The sequence below is a fragment of the Aegilops tauschii genome, chromosome 2, assembly GCF_002575655.3.
Source record: "Aegilops tauschii subsp. strangulata cultivar AL8/78 chromosome 2, Aet v6.0, whole genome shotgun sequence".
Classification (NCBI taxonomy): domain Eukaryota; kingdom Viridiplantae; phylum Streptophyta; class Magnoliopsida; order Poales; family Poaceae; genus Aegilops; species Aegilops tauschii.
In genome coordinates, this window is record NC_053036.3 from 191425080 (window position 1) to 191441325 (window position 16246).

General features: G+C 49.7%; 1 long non-coding RNA gene across 1 annotated transcript; it reads left to right on the plus strand.

Annotated features, from left to right (window-relative positions):
* The first annotated feature begins 263 nt into the window (after positions 1–263).
* LOC141041603 (uncharacterized) lies at positions 264–10332 on the plus strand. Its single transcript, XR_012202258.1, has 4 exons — positions 264–634; positions 2086–2163; positions 3729–6917; positions 10020–10332. It is a non-coding gene; the product is annotated as an uncharacterized lncRNA (long non-coding RNA).
* The last annotated feature ends 5914 nt before the right edge of the window (positions 10333–16246 follow it).

A 16246-nucleotide genomic window follows, 5' to 3' on the forward strand; every position in this document is an offset into this window, starting at 1 on the left:
GCAAACTACTTTAAGTAAAGTACAAACTTTTTGTGGCACTATATATAATTGCATCTCTAATTGCGGGCCAAGTCTCATTTTTTCTTAAAGGTCAGTTGCTATTTGAAAATGAATTATAACAGAAGCTATAAAAGAAAAATATGGCAGAAAAGAAAAGGAGGAGGACTTAAGCTACTGGGCTTGTTAGCCCACCTAACTAAAGGCCGGCCCACATACCCCTCCTCCCACCTCCTGTTCACGGGGAGGGGGCCGTGGCAGCCATCCACGGTGCCTTGCCGCGGTGGCAGCCATCGGCCGGCTCCTCCCCCTACATCTACCACGGCACCCCCATCGACCCCTCTGTCGAACCCTAGTCTCCCCCACTCCCTCTCCCTCTCGCTCCTCTCCCCTCCAGATCTGCCGCACCCGAGCGGGGAGGTCGACGCGCCCCGCCGTCAGCGCACTCCGGCGCTACCCCGAGCTGCGCCAGGACGTCTGGCTCCTCCGCCGTCGTCGTCTACATCTCCTCATCACGCTGGATGGAGCCGAGCCGCTCCATCACCGCCAACACCTCCGTCTTCTACCTCGGGCGGCTGAAATTGCTGCGGACTGCTCGTCGTCTCCGGGCCTTCCACGGGCCTTCTCTGCAACGCCGGTGAGCTCCGGCTCCCTTCTCTCCATTGGCGCCTTCCTCCGCGTTCGTAGCCGTATTCGTCGTAGTTACCGTACCTGCCGCCGCGGTCGAGCTCGGTTGCCTGTGTCGAAGCTATGCATCTGCGCGCGCGCGCCCGCCCCTGACCCCGCGGCTACCTGCCTCTGCGCCCACACCGTCATCGCTCGCCGCACGCTGCTAGCTGCTCCGCTCGCCATGCCTCGCATCGCCCGTGCCGCGTCGTCCCGCTCGCCCCTTCTTCCGCTTCCTCTGCCCGCCGCAGCCGGACCTGCCCGATACGGCTGCTCGACCTGCTGTTGCTGCTGCCGCGGCCCCGCACAGCCGCGTGCGTGCCCAGCCACCGCCGCGCCCATGCCCGGTGCCCGCTCGTCAGCCCCGCACCGGCGCCCGCCCTTGCTGCTCTGCGCTGCTGCAGCTTATGATGCTAACCGCCGCCGACTGCAGCTCGTCTGAGCTCCTGCTCGCGCGCCCGCCTTCGCCTCCCACGCGTGCTCGTCGGGGCCTGTAGCCCCCACTGCCGTCGCCGCCCCCCACTGCTCCGCTCGCGACGCCGCGCCTGTTCGCCCCCTCCTGCCGCGCTTGCCTGGCCCAGGCCGTGCCTGTTCGCCCCCTCCCACCGCTCGCCGGTGCTGGCCGCCCCCCCGACCTCGCCGGCTGCCGGCGCCCTGCCGCGCCCTGGTGGCCATCGCCGGCCACGGCTTCGCCCGTGTGTTCGGGCGGGCGCCCACACCCTCTTGCCCGATAGCCAGCGCCCGCTATGGCCTCTGGCCCAATGCCAGGTGGGCCCCAGCCCGGTAAAAAAAGTAATACAAAAAATATATTAATAAAATTAATTAATTAATTAATTAGTTAAATTATTAATTAACTTAATTAATTAATCTTAATTAAACTAATGAACTAGATTAGTTAATTTAATCAGTAGTTAGGTAAATGTGTGTATGACAGGGGGCCCAACCCTGTTGACCAGTCAAACTTTGACTGGTTAACTGGGTCCCCCTGGCCCGCATGTCACCCTCTGGTACACTTCTGTGTACACAGATCTGGGTGCACATAGCATTTGAGCTATTTAATTTTGAATTAATAACAAATTCAGAATATTGTTTAAATCTTTGAAAAATCGTATAAATTAATCTGTAACTCGGATGAAAAGTTTTTATACATGAAAGTTGCTCAGAACGACGAGGCGAATCGGAATACGCGGTCCGTTCATGTGTCACATGCCCCTATCACAGCGAACATCGAACTTTTTCCCTCCGGTTCGTCTGTCCGAAAATGCCTAACTCCGGGAAAACTTTCCGGATGTTATTCCCCTTCGCCGGTATCGTCTAGCACTGCGTTAGAACCACCCTAGCCCTGCGTGTTACCCGTCATGCATCTGTGTTGCATCTGTTTGCATTATATTTACTATTTCTTGCTCCTCTTCTTTCTGGTAGACACCGAGACCGCTGTTGATGCCCCTGTGATCGACTACGTCGACGATGACCCCTCTTCCCTTTCAGCGGAGCTTCCAGGCAAGCCCCCCTTTGATCATCCCGATATCGCCCATTCCATTCTCTCATGCTTGCATTAGATTTTGCTACTGTTATTGTTTGCTCCTATTCTTATGCATAGCCTGCTTTTGTAACCTGCTCATTGTACCTTACCTGCTTATCCTAAACTGCTTAGTATAGGTTGGTTAGTGATCCATCAGTGACCCCCACCTTGTCCTTGTTGCCCCTGCTTCATCTTTGATGACTCGATCAACGTGATCGATGACCAGAGCCTGACACATCACATCACGCCCTTTTTGTTGCTCGACTCTGCAGAGCTACTATCGAGTGCCGAGGGTGATCCCTCATAACGCACTCCTGGTGGTAATTCTGTAGTGTAGCTATTCAGTCGTGGTCATCGAGGGTGATTTCCTCTTTCACCATTTCTGATACGGCTCTGCCGTGCAACACCTCAAGTGTCAACCTCGAGGGTGGCCCCTCTTACGTTCACCTTGATGATTACATTGAGTGGAATCCACCGGGGGTGATTCCTCGGGTTTTCCCCTTGATGTTTGGACACACGGTTACCTTAACTTTACTTGAGACCATTGTTGAAGTCGGGTCGGCCCTGAGGGGTACCCGCGAGTTGATGTGAAAGTCGGGTGGGCCCGTTGAGCACCCGCGAGTTTTCTACGTGGCACGGCCGGGCAGTCTGGGCCCTTGCCGTAAGTCCATGAGACGGGGCGACGGGGTCACATTATCGTGAGTCTCTGCTCGTCTCCGCGAGCCCCCAATGCACTAACAGATTTGGGTATTTTTTCTGAGTTGGCCTCTGGCCTTTACGCACCAACCACCACGCGAGAATAGTTATGGGCCTCGACGTCGTAGTATCAGCCGAAGCTTTGTGAGACGTCCAGTTCAGCATTGCGGCACGGCTGGGCCGGCACCAACCTTTAGTGGTGGAGCCTGGACCCGCGCTGCATGTAACGACCCGGAGTGCAACGGGCGATGGGCCCAGACCCCGGAGTGCTTAGGATGTAGACCGGCGGGGACCTCTCTGCTAAGCCTAGGTAGGGCTACGACGTGTTGATTTTCCGAGGCCGGGCATTGACCCAGAAAAGTGTGTCCGGCCAGAGTAATCAAGCGTGTTGGAAAACGTGGTGCACCCCTGCAGGGAAGATATATACTCAAATACCGTGTCCACGGTAATGGACGTTCAGACTTGTATCCCGATCTTATATAACTAGAAATGGATACTTGAGACATGAGATGGTTATGTGGCTCCGGGATTGCTTTCTCGTAGGTAGTCAAGGAAGGATCTCTGGGCGTTAATGCTACAACATGTTTGTTAAATATAAACTGCTATTCTTTACTCTTCTACATGCTGCAAGATGCTTGGAGCTGCTTGAAGATGCTAGTCTTCGATAGGCTAGGCCTTCCCCTCTATTCTGGCATTCTGCAGTTCTGTCCACAGATACAACCCTTCCATTTGATATCAATGCATACTTAGTATAGATCTGATGCTTGCGAGTACTTTGGATGAGTACTCACGGTTGCTTTGCTTCCCCTTTCGCCCCTTCTTTCTTCTTTCTGGTTGTTGCAACCAGATGGTGGACCCCAGGAGTCAGATGCCACCCCCGCCGACTACGACTACTACCCTGCGGGTGCCTACTACTATGTGGAGACCGCCGACGACCAGGAGTAGTTAGGAGGTCCCAGGCAGGAGGCCTTGCCTCTTCGATCGTGTTGCTTTTGGTGCTAGCCTTCTTAAGACATCCTTGTTTAACCTATGTCTGTACTCAGATATTGTTGCTTCCGATGACGCTTGTATTCGAGCTTCTGTATTCGACCCCTCGAGGCCCCTGGCTTGTAATATGAAGCTTGTATTATTTCAATTAGTGTTTAGAGTTGTGTTGTGATATCTTCCCGTGAGTCCTTGATCTTGATCGTACACGTTTGCGTGTATGATTTGTGTACGGTCGAATCGGGGGCGTCACAAGTTGCTATCGGAGCCGACTGCATGTAGGAACCCCCTTTCCAACTCCTTGGCCGAAGTTGAGTCTAGTCTTTGAAAAACCGATTTACTAACATGGCTGTGTGGTTTCCGGGCCCACATCGCCATTGGGTGGTATTAGGATCTTTTACTCCTCGACCTTTACTCTGGGATTCTGATCTCTCTTCTACTCGGGTTAAATGATTTTACTAAATCTAACATTAGGATCTCATGATCACATCCACCCAGAGATTTGTATTACCCTTTTCTCGAATTGGGAGCCAAGTTCTGCTTCACAATATTCACTGACCGCAGGATCCTCTTGTCGAGGGCACCCTACGTCATCACTTGCTAATCCCTCACTCCATAGGTTTTCCCTGACATTGATGTAGCCTTCGCTATGTCCCGTTGTTGTATCCCTCCATCACGTGCACGCGTGCCACCTAGCATGTCTGGGATGTTTCTCTTGTCCGAACTCATTCGAACATCGTGTAACTGGCTCTATATATGTATCAGTATGTCTTTAATGACTACTGCCTTGTACATACCGCGCCTTTGCTCGATGTTCAAATTACATCATGAATAACTCCATACACCTACTCCACCCCTTGTTAAACCGCTTCCTCATGTTTTAAGCAGGATGGTTAGACCCGCTAGTTATGGCCGTGGTGGCGACAATCCACCATCGCCCAAATTCATGGCCGGAATGAGACAACAGTTTGATGCTAAATCGAGTTCATGGTAGGATTCATGGCTCAGTTCCCGCGCCCAAATATGAATCAGCAACCCGCCCCAGTGACACTGCAAGACTTTGCACGTCTCAACCCTATAATCTACCGCAGCTCAACTCAGTCCCTTACTGCTGATGACTGGCTCTGTGACATCACTTTCGAGTTGGAGTCGGCTGTTGTAGCCCTGCCAACTATGTCACCTTCGCGGCTTATTACCTGAAAGGTCCCGCTGCTCAATGGTGGGACAACCACAAGCATTCCTTACCCGTTGAAACTGCCATCACTTGGCCAAAATTTCCAGCTGCATCCTGTGGTCCAAAGTTGAACCACCATGGTTAGTCACAACGTCCCCGTTGAAGTTGAAGGGCTGAAATTCCATGTTTCCCCCATTGTTTTGAAGTCGTCCAATATCGACCTCATTCTGGGCATGGAATGGATGAAAGCACATACTGCTTCTATCATTTGCACTACTAAAACTGTCTATCTACTGCATCATTCGATTGAGATAGTAAGCTAAGAGGCTCATCTTGTTCGAAATACCGAAGCACAGATTTATTCCTTGAACGCGTAAACACTTCTCCTCTTGTGAGAATTGGAAACGCTCCAGTCGTTTGTGAATTCGAGGATATCTTTCGAGAAGAACTACCCAGTCCATGGCCTTGAACTTGATGCAGTTAAGTTTGCACTGAAATTGTGGCAACATTTCCTTCTTGGTAATCGTTGCGAGATCTTTACCGGTCATCAAAGTCTGAAGTATTTGTTTACTCAGCTAGATCTGTATCTCCGAAAGCAGCGATGTATGGAAGCCATCATAGACTATGACTATGGTATTTCTTATACCGCTGGGAAGGCTAATGTCATGGCCGATGTCCTGATCGCATGTCTTATTGCAACAATCCCATGGCTTCTAAAGCTCAACCCCTGCAAGATGATCTCACTTACAGAGAGCATCAGGTCCGCGTTCTCGGTCAAACTGAACATCGCACCGTGAGAGGGCTTTCAAAATTCTAAAAGGTTGAGTGGTGAAATCATTCTGAAGATGAAGCCACTTGGGAACTCGAGGGTCGTCTTTGAGATGAATACCCCGCTTTTGTTTCCTTCTACCTCCTAAAACTCGGGGCGAGATTTCTTGTAGTGGAAGAGAATTGTGACGCGCGGATAATTAAGCTACAGTAATCCCATGTTAATGGTGCCATGTCATCACATTACTATTGCTAATCCTCACTTATCCAAATCATGATTCAAATTCAAATTCAAATTAATGTCCAAAGTTCAAATTTCTCAAACATGCAAAATAAAATGTTCAAAGTGTGGCAAATATTCCATAACTAATTATGGTGGTGACCCAACACTTTTGTGAAGTACTTAAATGCCCTTTTGCGAATAAAATAGTGACTTAGAAAATTAATTAAATGCCTTTTATAATTTCTAAAATAGCAAACTACTTTAAGTAAAGTCCAAACTTTTTGTGGCACTCTATATAATTGCATCTCTAATTGCGGGCCAAGTCTCATTTTTTCTTGGAGGTCATTTGCTATTTGAAAATGAATTATAACAGAAGCTATAAAAGAAAAATATGGCAGAAAAGAAAAGGAGGAGGACCTAAGCTACTGGGCTTGTTAGCCCACCTAACTAAAGGCCGGCCCACATACCCCTCCTCCCACCTCCTGTTCATGGGGAGGGGGCCGTGGCAGCCATCCACGGTGCCTTGCCGCGGTGGCAGCCATCGGTCGGCTCCTCCCCCCTACATCTACCACGGCACCCCCCATCGACCCCTCTGTCGAACCCTAGTCTCCCCCACTCCCTCTCCCTCTCGCTCCTCTCCCCTCCAGATCCGCCGCACCCTAACGGGGAGGTCAACGCGCCCCGCCGTCAGCGCACTCTGGCGCTACCCCGAGCTGCGCCAGGACGTCTGGCTCCTCCGCCGTCGTCGTCTACATCTCCTCATCACGCTGGATGGAGCCGAGCCGCTCCATCACCGCCAACACCTCCGTCTTCTACCTCGGGCGGCTGAAATCGCTGCGGACTGCTCGTCGTCTCCGGACCTTCCCCAGGCCTTCTCTGCAACGCCGGTGAGCTCCGGCTCCCTTCTCTCCATTGGCGCCTTCCTCCGCGTTCGTAGCCGTATTCGTCGTAGTTACCGTACCTGCCGCCGTGGTCGAGCTCGGTTGCCATGGCCAAAGCTATGCATCTGCGCGCGCCCGCCCCTGACCCCGCGGCTACCTGCCTCTGCGCCCACACCGTCGTCGCTCGCCGCACGCTGCTAGCTGCTCCGCTCGCCATGCCTCGCATCGCCCCTGCCGCGTAGTCCTGCTCGCCCCTGCTTCCGCTTCCTCTGCCCCGCCGCAGCCGGACCTGCCCGATACGGCTGCTCGACCTGCTGTTGCTGCTGCCACGGCCCCGCACAGCCACGCGCGTGCCCAGCCACCGCCGCGCCCACGCCCGGTGCCCGCTCGTCAGCCCCGCACCGGCACCCGCCCTTGCTGCTCTGCGCTGCTGCAGCTTATGATGCTAACCGCCGCCGCCTGCAGCTCGTCTGAGCTCCTACTCGCGCGCCCGCCTTCGCTTCCCACGCGTGCTCGTCGGGGCCCGTAGCCCCCACTGCCGTCGCCGCCCCCACTGCTCCGCCCGCGATGCCCAGGCCGCGCCTGTTCGCCCCCCTCCTGCCGCGCTTGCCTGGCCATGGCCGCGCCCGGGGCCCCTTCCCTGTCGCGTGGCCGGCCCGGCCCACCGCTCGCTGGTGCTGGCCGCCCCCCCCGACCTCACCGGCTGCCGGCGCCCCGCCGCGCCCTGGTGGCCATCGCCGGCCACGGCCTCGCCCGTGTGTTGGGGCGGCTGCCCACGCCCACGCCCTCTTGCCCGATAGCCAGCGCCCGCTATGGCCTCTGGCCCAATGCCAGGTGGGCCCCAGCCATGTAAAAAAAAGTAATACAAAAAATATATTAATAAAATTAATTAATTAATTAGTTAAATTATTAATTAACTTAATTAATTAATCTTAATTAAACTAATGAACTAGATTAGTTAATTTAATCAGTAGTTAGGTAAATGTGTGTATGACAGGGGGGCCCACCCCTGTTGACCAGTCAAACGTTGACTGGCCAACTGGGTCCCCCTGGCCCGCATGTCACCCTTTGGTACACTTCTGTGTACACAGATCTGGGTGCACATAGCATTTGAGCTATTTAATTTCGAATTAATAACAAATTCAGAATATTGTTTAAATCTTTGAAAAACGTAGAAATTAATCCGTAACTCGAATGAAAAGGTTTTATACATGAAAGTTGCTCAGAACGAGGAGGCGAATCGGAATACGCTGTCCGTTCATCTTTCACATGCCCCTATCACAGCGAACATCGAACTTTTCCCCTCCGGTTCGTCAGTCCGAAAATGCCTAACTCCGGGAAAACTTTCCGGATGTTATTCCCCTTCGTCGGTATCGTGTAGCACTGCGTTAGAACCCCCCTAGCCCTGCGTGTTACCCGTCATGCATCTGTGTTGCATCTGTTTGCATTATATTTACTGTTTCTTCCCCCTCTTCTCTCCGGTAGACCTCGAGACCGCTGCTGATGCCCCTGTGATCGACTACGTCGACAACGACCCCTCTTCCCTTTCAGCAGAGCTTCCAGGCAAGCCCCCCTTTGATCATCCCGATATCGCCCATTCCATTCTCTCATGCTTGCATTAGATTTTGCTACTTATATTGTTTGCTCCTATTCTGATGCATAGCCTGCTTTTGTAACCTGCTCATTGTACCTTACCTGCTTATCCTAAACTGCTTAGTATAGGTTGGTTAGTGATCCATCAATGACCCCCACCTTGTCCTTGTTGCCCCTGCTTCATCTTCGATGACTCGATCAACGTGATCGATGACCAGAGCCTGACACCTCACATCACATCACGCCCTTTTTGTTGCTCGACTCTGCAGAGCTACTATCGAGTGCCGAGGGTGATCCCTCATAACGCACTCCTGATGATAATTCTGTAGTGTAGCTATTCGGTCGTGGTTATCGAGGGTGATTTCCTCTTTCACCATTCCCGATACGGCTCTGTCGTGCAACACCTCAAGTGTCAACCTCGAGGGTGGTCCCTCTTACGTTCACCTTGATGATTACATTGAGTGGAATCCACCGGGGGTGATTCCTCGGGTTTTACCCTTGATGTTTGGACACACGGTTACCTTGACTTTACTTGAGACCATTGTTGAAGTCGGGTCGGCCCTGAGGGATACCGGCGAGTTGATGTGAAAGTCAGGCGGGCCCGTTGAGCACCCGCGAGTTTTCTACGTGGCACGGTCGGGGAGTCTGGGCCCTTGCCGTAAGTCCATGAGACGGGGCGACGGGGTCACATTATCGTGAGTCTCTACTCGTCTCCGCGAGCCCCAAATGCACTAACAGGTTTGGGTATTTGTTCTGAGTTGGCCTCTGGCCTTTACGCACCAACCACCACGCGAGAATAGTTATGGGCCTCGACGTCGTAGTATCAGCCGAAGCTTTGTGAGACGTCTCGTTCAGCATTGCGGCACGGCTGGGCCGGCACCATCCTGTAGTGGTGGAGCCTGGACCCGCCCTGCACGTAACGACCCGGAGTGCAACGGGCGATGGGCCCAGACCCCGGAGTTATTAGGATGTAGACCGGCGGGGACCTCTCTGCTGAGCCTAGGTAGGGCTACGACGTGTTGATTTTCCGAGGGCGGGCATTGACCCAGAAAAGTGTGTCCGGCCAGAGTAATCAAGCGTGTTGAAAAACGTGGTGCACCCCTGCAGGGAAGATATATATTCGAATACCGTGTCCACGGTAATGGACGTTCAGACTTGTATCCCGATCTTATATAACTAGAAATGGATACTTGAGACATGGGATGGTTATGTGGCTCCGGGATTGCTTTCTCGTAGGGAGTCGAGGAAGGATCTCTGGGTGTTAATGCTACAACATGCTTGTTAAATATAAGCTGCAAGATGCTTGGAGCTGCTTGAAGATGCTAGTCTTTGATAGGCTAGGCCTGCCCCTCTATTCTGGCATTCTGCAGTTCAGTCCACAGATACAACCCTTCCATTTGATACCAATGCATACTTAGTATAGATCTGATGCTTGCGAGTACTTTGGATGAGTACTCACGGTTGCTTTGCTTCCCCTTTCGCCCCTTCTTTCTTCTTTCTGGTTGTTGCAACCAGATGGTGGACCCCAGGAGTCAGATGCCACCCGGCCGACTACGACTACTACCCTGAGGGTGCCTACTACTATGTGGAGACCGCCGACGACCAGGAGTAGTTAGGAGGTCCCAGGCAGGAGGCCTTGCCTCTTCGATCGTGTTGCTTTTGGTGCTAGCCTTCTTAAGGCATCCTTGTTTAACCTATGTCTGTACTCAGATATTGTTGCTTCCGCTGACGCTTGTATTCAAGCTTCTGTATTCGATCCCTCGAGGCCCCTGGCTTGTAATATGAAGCTTGTATTATTTCAATTTGTGTTTAGAGTTGTGTTGTGATATCTTCCCGTGAGTCCCTGATCTTGATCGTACACGTTTGCGTGTATGATTGGTGTACGGTCGAATCGGGGTGTCACAGTGGTGCCCACCCAGGTGCCCCCTCCAGTGGTTCTTGGCTCCAAAAATTCTCTTTATTGATATAAAAAAATCCTCGCAAAGTCTCGTTCCATTCCGAGAACTTTTATTTTTACACAAAAACAACACGATGGTAGTTCTGCTGAAAACAGCGTCAGTCCGGGGTTAGCTTCATTCAAATCATGCAAATTAGAGTCCAAAAGAAGAGGAAAGCGTTAGGAAAAGTAGATACGTTGGAGACGTATCAACTCCCCCAAGCTTAAAACTTTGCTTGTCCTCAAGCAATTCAGTTGATAAACTGAAAGTGAAAAAGAAAAACTTTTACGAACTCTTTTACTCTTGTTTACATAAATAAGCTTAAACAGCACCCTCGTTTTTAGCCAAATTATAACTAACCATGCCGACAATAACTCTTAAAAATTATATTAACTCACATCAATGACATAATCAGCTAGCGAGCAATAATAAGATATCTCAAACTGCAACACATTATCAAAACAACCATGATATAACATGACAATAGTGGTATCTCGCTAGCCCTTTCTGAGACCGCAAAACATAAATGCAGAGCACCTCCAAAGTTCAAGCAGCGACTAAACATTGTAATTCATGGTAGAAAAGATCTAGTCATGATTCCCCCAACATTAGCTAGACACAATGCATCAGCATGACAGCAGTGCTCTCAGGTTCTGGCGCTTATTTTAGAAGGTGATGACACAACATAAAAGTGAATAGAAAGTCCCTTCGTAGAGGGAAGCTGTAACGCCCACGATGCGGCTATATCTCCCACGTGTCGAGGCACGACTTAGAGGCATAACCGCATTGTGGTTTTGTCGCAAGAAGGGTTATCTTCACACAATCCCATGTAATGAACAAGAATGGGATAACGAGAGTTGGCTTACAATCGCCACTTCACACAATACATAAATATAATTCATACATCATCCAAAATCCACACATAGACCGACTACGGTCAAATCCAGATGAAAATAAGATAACCCCAAATGCTAGATCCCCGATCGTCCCAACTGGGCTCCACTACTAATCATCAGGAAAAGAAACATAGTAACGACCACGTTCCTCATCGAACTCCCACTTGAGCTCGGTTGCATCATCTGCACTGGCATCGTCGGCACCTGCAACTGTGTTGGTAGAATCTGTGAGTCACGAGGACTCAGCAATCTCACACCCGCGAGATCAAGACTATTTAAGCTTATAGGAAAGGATGGTGTAATGAGGTGGAGCTGCAGCAGGCACTAAGCATATATGGTGGCTAACATACGCAAATGAGAGCGAGAAGAGCAGCAACGCAACGGTCGCGAAGCTAGAAATGATGAAGAAGTGATCCTGAAACTACTTACGTTCATGCATAACTCAAACCGTGTTCACTTCCCGGACTCCGCCGAGAAGAGACCATCACGGCTACACACACGGTTGATGTATTTTAATTAAGTCAAGTGACAAGTTCTCTACAACCGGACATTAACAAATTCCCATCTGCCTCATAACCACGGGCACGGCTTTTGAAAGATAATACCCTGCAGGGGTGTCCCAACTTAGCCCATCATAAGCTCTCACGGTCAACGAAGGATAAACCTTCTCCCAGGAAAAACCCGATCAGTTTCGGAATCCCGGTTTACAAGACATTTCGACAATGGTAAAACAAGACCAGCAAAGCCGCCCGAATGTGCCGACAAATCCCGATAGGAGCTGCACATATCTCGTTCTCAGGGCACACCGGATAAGCGAAGCGTACAGGTACCAACATAACCCAAGTTGCCAAGGGACGGTCCCGCACGGTGCTCTAGTTTGGACCAGCACTCAGAGGAACACTGGCCCGGGGGTTTAAATAAAGATGACCCTCGGGCTCGCGAAAACCCGAGGGAAAAAGGCTTAGGTGGCAAATGGTAAAACCAAGGTTGGGCCTTGCTGGAGGAGTTTTATTCAAGGCAAACTGTCAAGGGGGTCCCATAAATCACCCAACCGCGTAAGGAACGCAAACTCAAGGAACATAATACCGGTATGACGGAAACTAGGGCGGCAAGAGTGGAACAAAACACCAGGCATAAGGCCGAGCCTTCCACCCTTTACCAAATATATAGATGCATTAATTAAATAAGAGATATTGTGATATTCCAAAATATTCATGTTCCAACATGGAACCAACTTCAACTTCACCTGCAACTAGCAACGCTATAAGAAGGGCTGAGCAAAAGCGGTAACTTAGCCAAACAACGGTTTGCTAGGAAAGGATGGTTAGAGGCTTGACATGGCAATATGGGAGGCATGATATAGCAAGTGGTAGGTAGCGCAGCATGGCAATAGAGCGAACAACTAGCAAAGCAAAGATAGAAGTGATTTCGAGGGTATGATCATCTTGCCTGCAAGGTTCTCAGAGTTGTCGAAAGCTTGATCCTCGTAAGTGTACTCAACAGGTTCCTCGTTCACGAACTCATCTCCCGGCTCTACCCAAAACAAGAACACAAGCAACGGAACCACAATCAATCACGGGAAATGCACAAGCAACATGATGCAAAACATGTATGATATGCGGGATGTGATATGCGATGCATATGCGTGCTCCGGAAGAAAAAGGATGAACAAGGCAGTAACTTGGCAAACCAAGTATGTCACTGGAAAGATGAGATGATTTCGGTCGAAATCGATATAAAGATCACGGGAAACGGGTGCACGGTTTGCAAATGGCAAGGAAAACAAGAATGACACGAATCTGCGATTAACAGCATGATAGCACTTAGAATACATCAAGTAACTATGCTACAACACCCCAACATAGCAAAAAAGCATATGGCAGTAATCTACAGGAGATGCTTGACAAAAGATGAACACTGAGCTACGGCTAGATCACACCATAACAGGTTCAAACAAGCATGGCAAAAGTGCAAAAGATATCAGGTTCACAGACTTAGTGAAATTACTGGACATGACTGAAACAGCATCAGGTAGCAATGTTCAGAGCAAGAAAAACACATGCTACAGGAACTTAACATGGCAAAACAAGGCATGGCATGAATCTACTAAATGCATAGAACAAAAATCCCTTACTGACAATGAGCCAAAGAGGATCATAAGATATGATGGCACCCATGTAAACATAGCAAGTTTCGTTAACAGGTTTCAGACTTAGCAGAAAACAGAGCATGGCATTAACAGAAATTATGAGGGCATCTTGGTGAGCTTGAGTCACTCACCACAAAGCAATGCATGACAAAAAAAGCATACATACATCAAGATGGCATGTTTATGAAGCTATCCATGGCAATAGTAAATACATAGCAAGAACGAAACAACTACAACAACCTTGGCAAAATTGAATATCATGTTAACAATCTGCCAGAAATATTTTATAGCAAAAGTAGAGCACGATTGAGTCATGCTATGGCACTTCATAATTGCAAACAAAGCATGGATAGATAGAGCACAACTATATCTACAAAACATCCTTACTGAACATCACGAAAAGAAGAATGGATCTCACTGTAGACACATGGATACGTGGCAACAAAATAACAGCAGAAACTGACTTAGTGAAATTACTGTCCCTGAAATCAGAAACATTACGAAGCCTAGTTTGCATGCTTGTGCTAGTCACCACATAGATCACAAAAATACATGGCATACACCTCTGTAGATATGGCATGGTATACATCAAAACACATGTAGAGCTCATGCCCATAAGATGCACACATCAATTGCAACAAAAATAACAAATCACCAAGTTCTGATAAGTAACAGCAGTTAACAGCATAAAGCACTCTTGCACCAGAGATTTTGGGCATCAAGATGGACTCAAACGAGCATGGCACAATGGAACAAAATGAATAGCATCTCGAGACGAACATTCCGATATATTACACGCACGAAACGGAGCAATATGCAGGGAGTTATAATGCAATGAACAGGAGCATATAATGTAAAAACTTCGGGACTTGGAGAAATTCGGGGGAGGAGGAAAGTCAACCTCTCCCGATCTGGATCTGGCGCGAACGTCGAGGCGCGGCGACCGGCGAGGGCGGCGACCCGGCGAGGCGGCGGGGCACCGGCGGAGGGAGACGGCGCGGAATGCGGGGCTCGGGCGCCCGCGAGGCGGCGGCGGCTGCGGCGTCCCGGGCCGCGGGGGTCGGCCCCGGGCCTGGCGGGCTTCGGCGGCGGACGGCGGCGGCTTGCCACGTGGTAGGTGGCGATTGGGCGAGGGGCGGCGGCGGACGTGTCCGGCGGCTGAGGAAGAAGCGTCCGGCGGCGCGGAGGGGAAAAGATCTAGGGTTTGATCCGAAATTTCGGAGGGGGGGGTGTATTTATAGGTAGAGGGAGCTAGGAGAGTCCAAATGAGGCACGGTTTTCGCCCACACGATCGTGATCGAACGACCTAGAGCATGGAGGTGACTTAGAGAGGTTTTGGGCTGTTAGGAGGGGGGTTTTGCTGCAACACACAAAAGGACTTTGTGGTTACCCGGTTAACCGTTGGAGCATCAAACGACCTCCAAATGGAACGAAACTTGACAGGTGGTCTACCGGTGGTATACCAAGGCCACTTGACAAACCTCGGTCCATTCCGAGAATGTTTAACACCCGCTCACGAAAAGAAACGAGAGGGGTGCGCCGGTGCACGTGGGAGTGTCGGATTGCGAAACGGACAACGGGGAAAATGCTCGGATGCATGAGACGAACACGTATGCAAATGAGATGCACATGATGACATGATATGAGATGCATGACATGAACAAAATGCAAAACGAAAAACAAAACCCGACCACGAAGGGAATATAATAACACATAGCCGAAAATGGCAAGAGTCGGAGTTACAATTATGGAAAGTTACATCCGGGGTGTTACAGAAGCAGTGATTCGCAGCGGTGCCAGAGCTCAAGTTTTAAGATAGAGATAAACGATATTTTGAGAAATGCACCCTTCTTGTTTACTTCACGACCATCAGTTATCAATATCTTCCATGCTAAACACCCTAGTGGCGGTTCCCAAGCGATAAAGTAAATGTTATGACTCCGTTTGGAGTTTTTGTTCGATTATTTGAAAGATCAATTCTTTTTGCAGTTTGGGACTGGGCATCCCTATTACTGCCCTTTTCTCGCGCGATGGTGAGTGAATAAACACTCAACCTGAGAATAACCCGCTTAGCATGGAAGATACCGACTACCTCGTGTCATTCCATTAACGATCCAGGCACACAAAAAGGATATTTAATTAAAGTTTTTTAGAGATGCACATGCAAATTTACTTAGGACGGCAGGGTAATACCGCATATTGGTAGGTATGGTGGACTCATCTGGAATAACTTGGGTTCAAGGTTTTAGATGCACAAGTAGAATCCCCACTTAGTACAGGCGAAGGCTAGCAAATAGGTTGAGAAGCGACCAGCTAGAGAGCAACAACGGTCATGCACATGCATTATGCATAAGTAACATTGGACACTAGCATGAGTAGGATATGAACACCATAAACATAAATATCATAGAGGCTATGTTGGTTTTGATTCAACTACATGCATGAACATGTGCTAAGTCAAGCCACTCGAACATTCGGAGGAGCATACCATATCATCATACTACATCATAGTCATTTTAACGCAATGTTGATATCCAAGATAAATCATTATCCACTCCTAGATACTTATGCATGGCATGAGAAACTATAATCTCTAATTGTCAATGCAAACATGTTTAATCATAATGGATTGAATCATGGATACTGGGTTAAACATATTTACAAAAACAGAACAAGTCGAGTTCATACCCATTTCTCTCTGCCACGGCCAGTTCATCAAATATCATCATTATTGCCTTTCACTTGCACGACCGAACGATA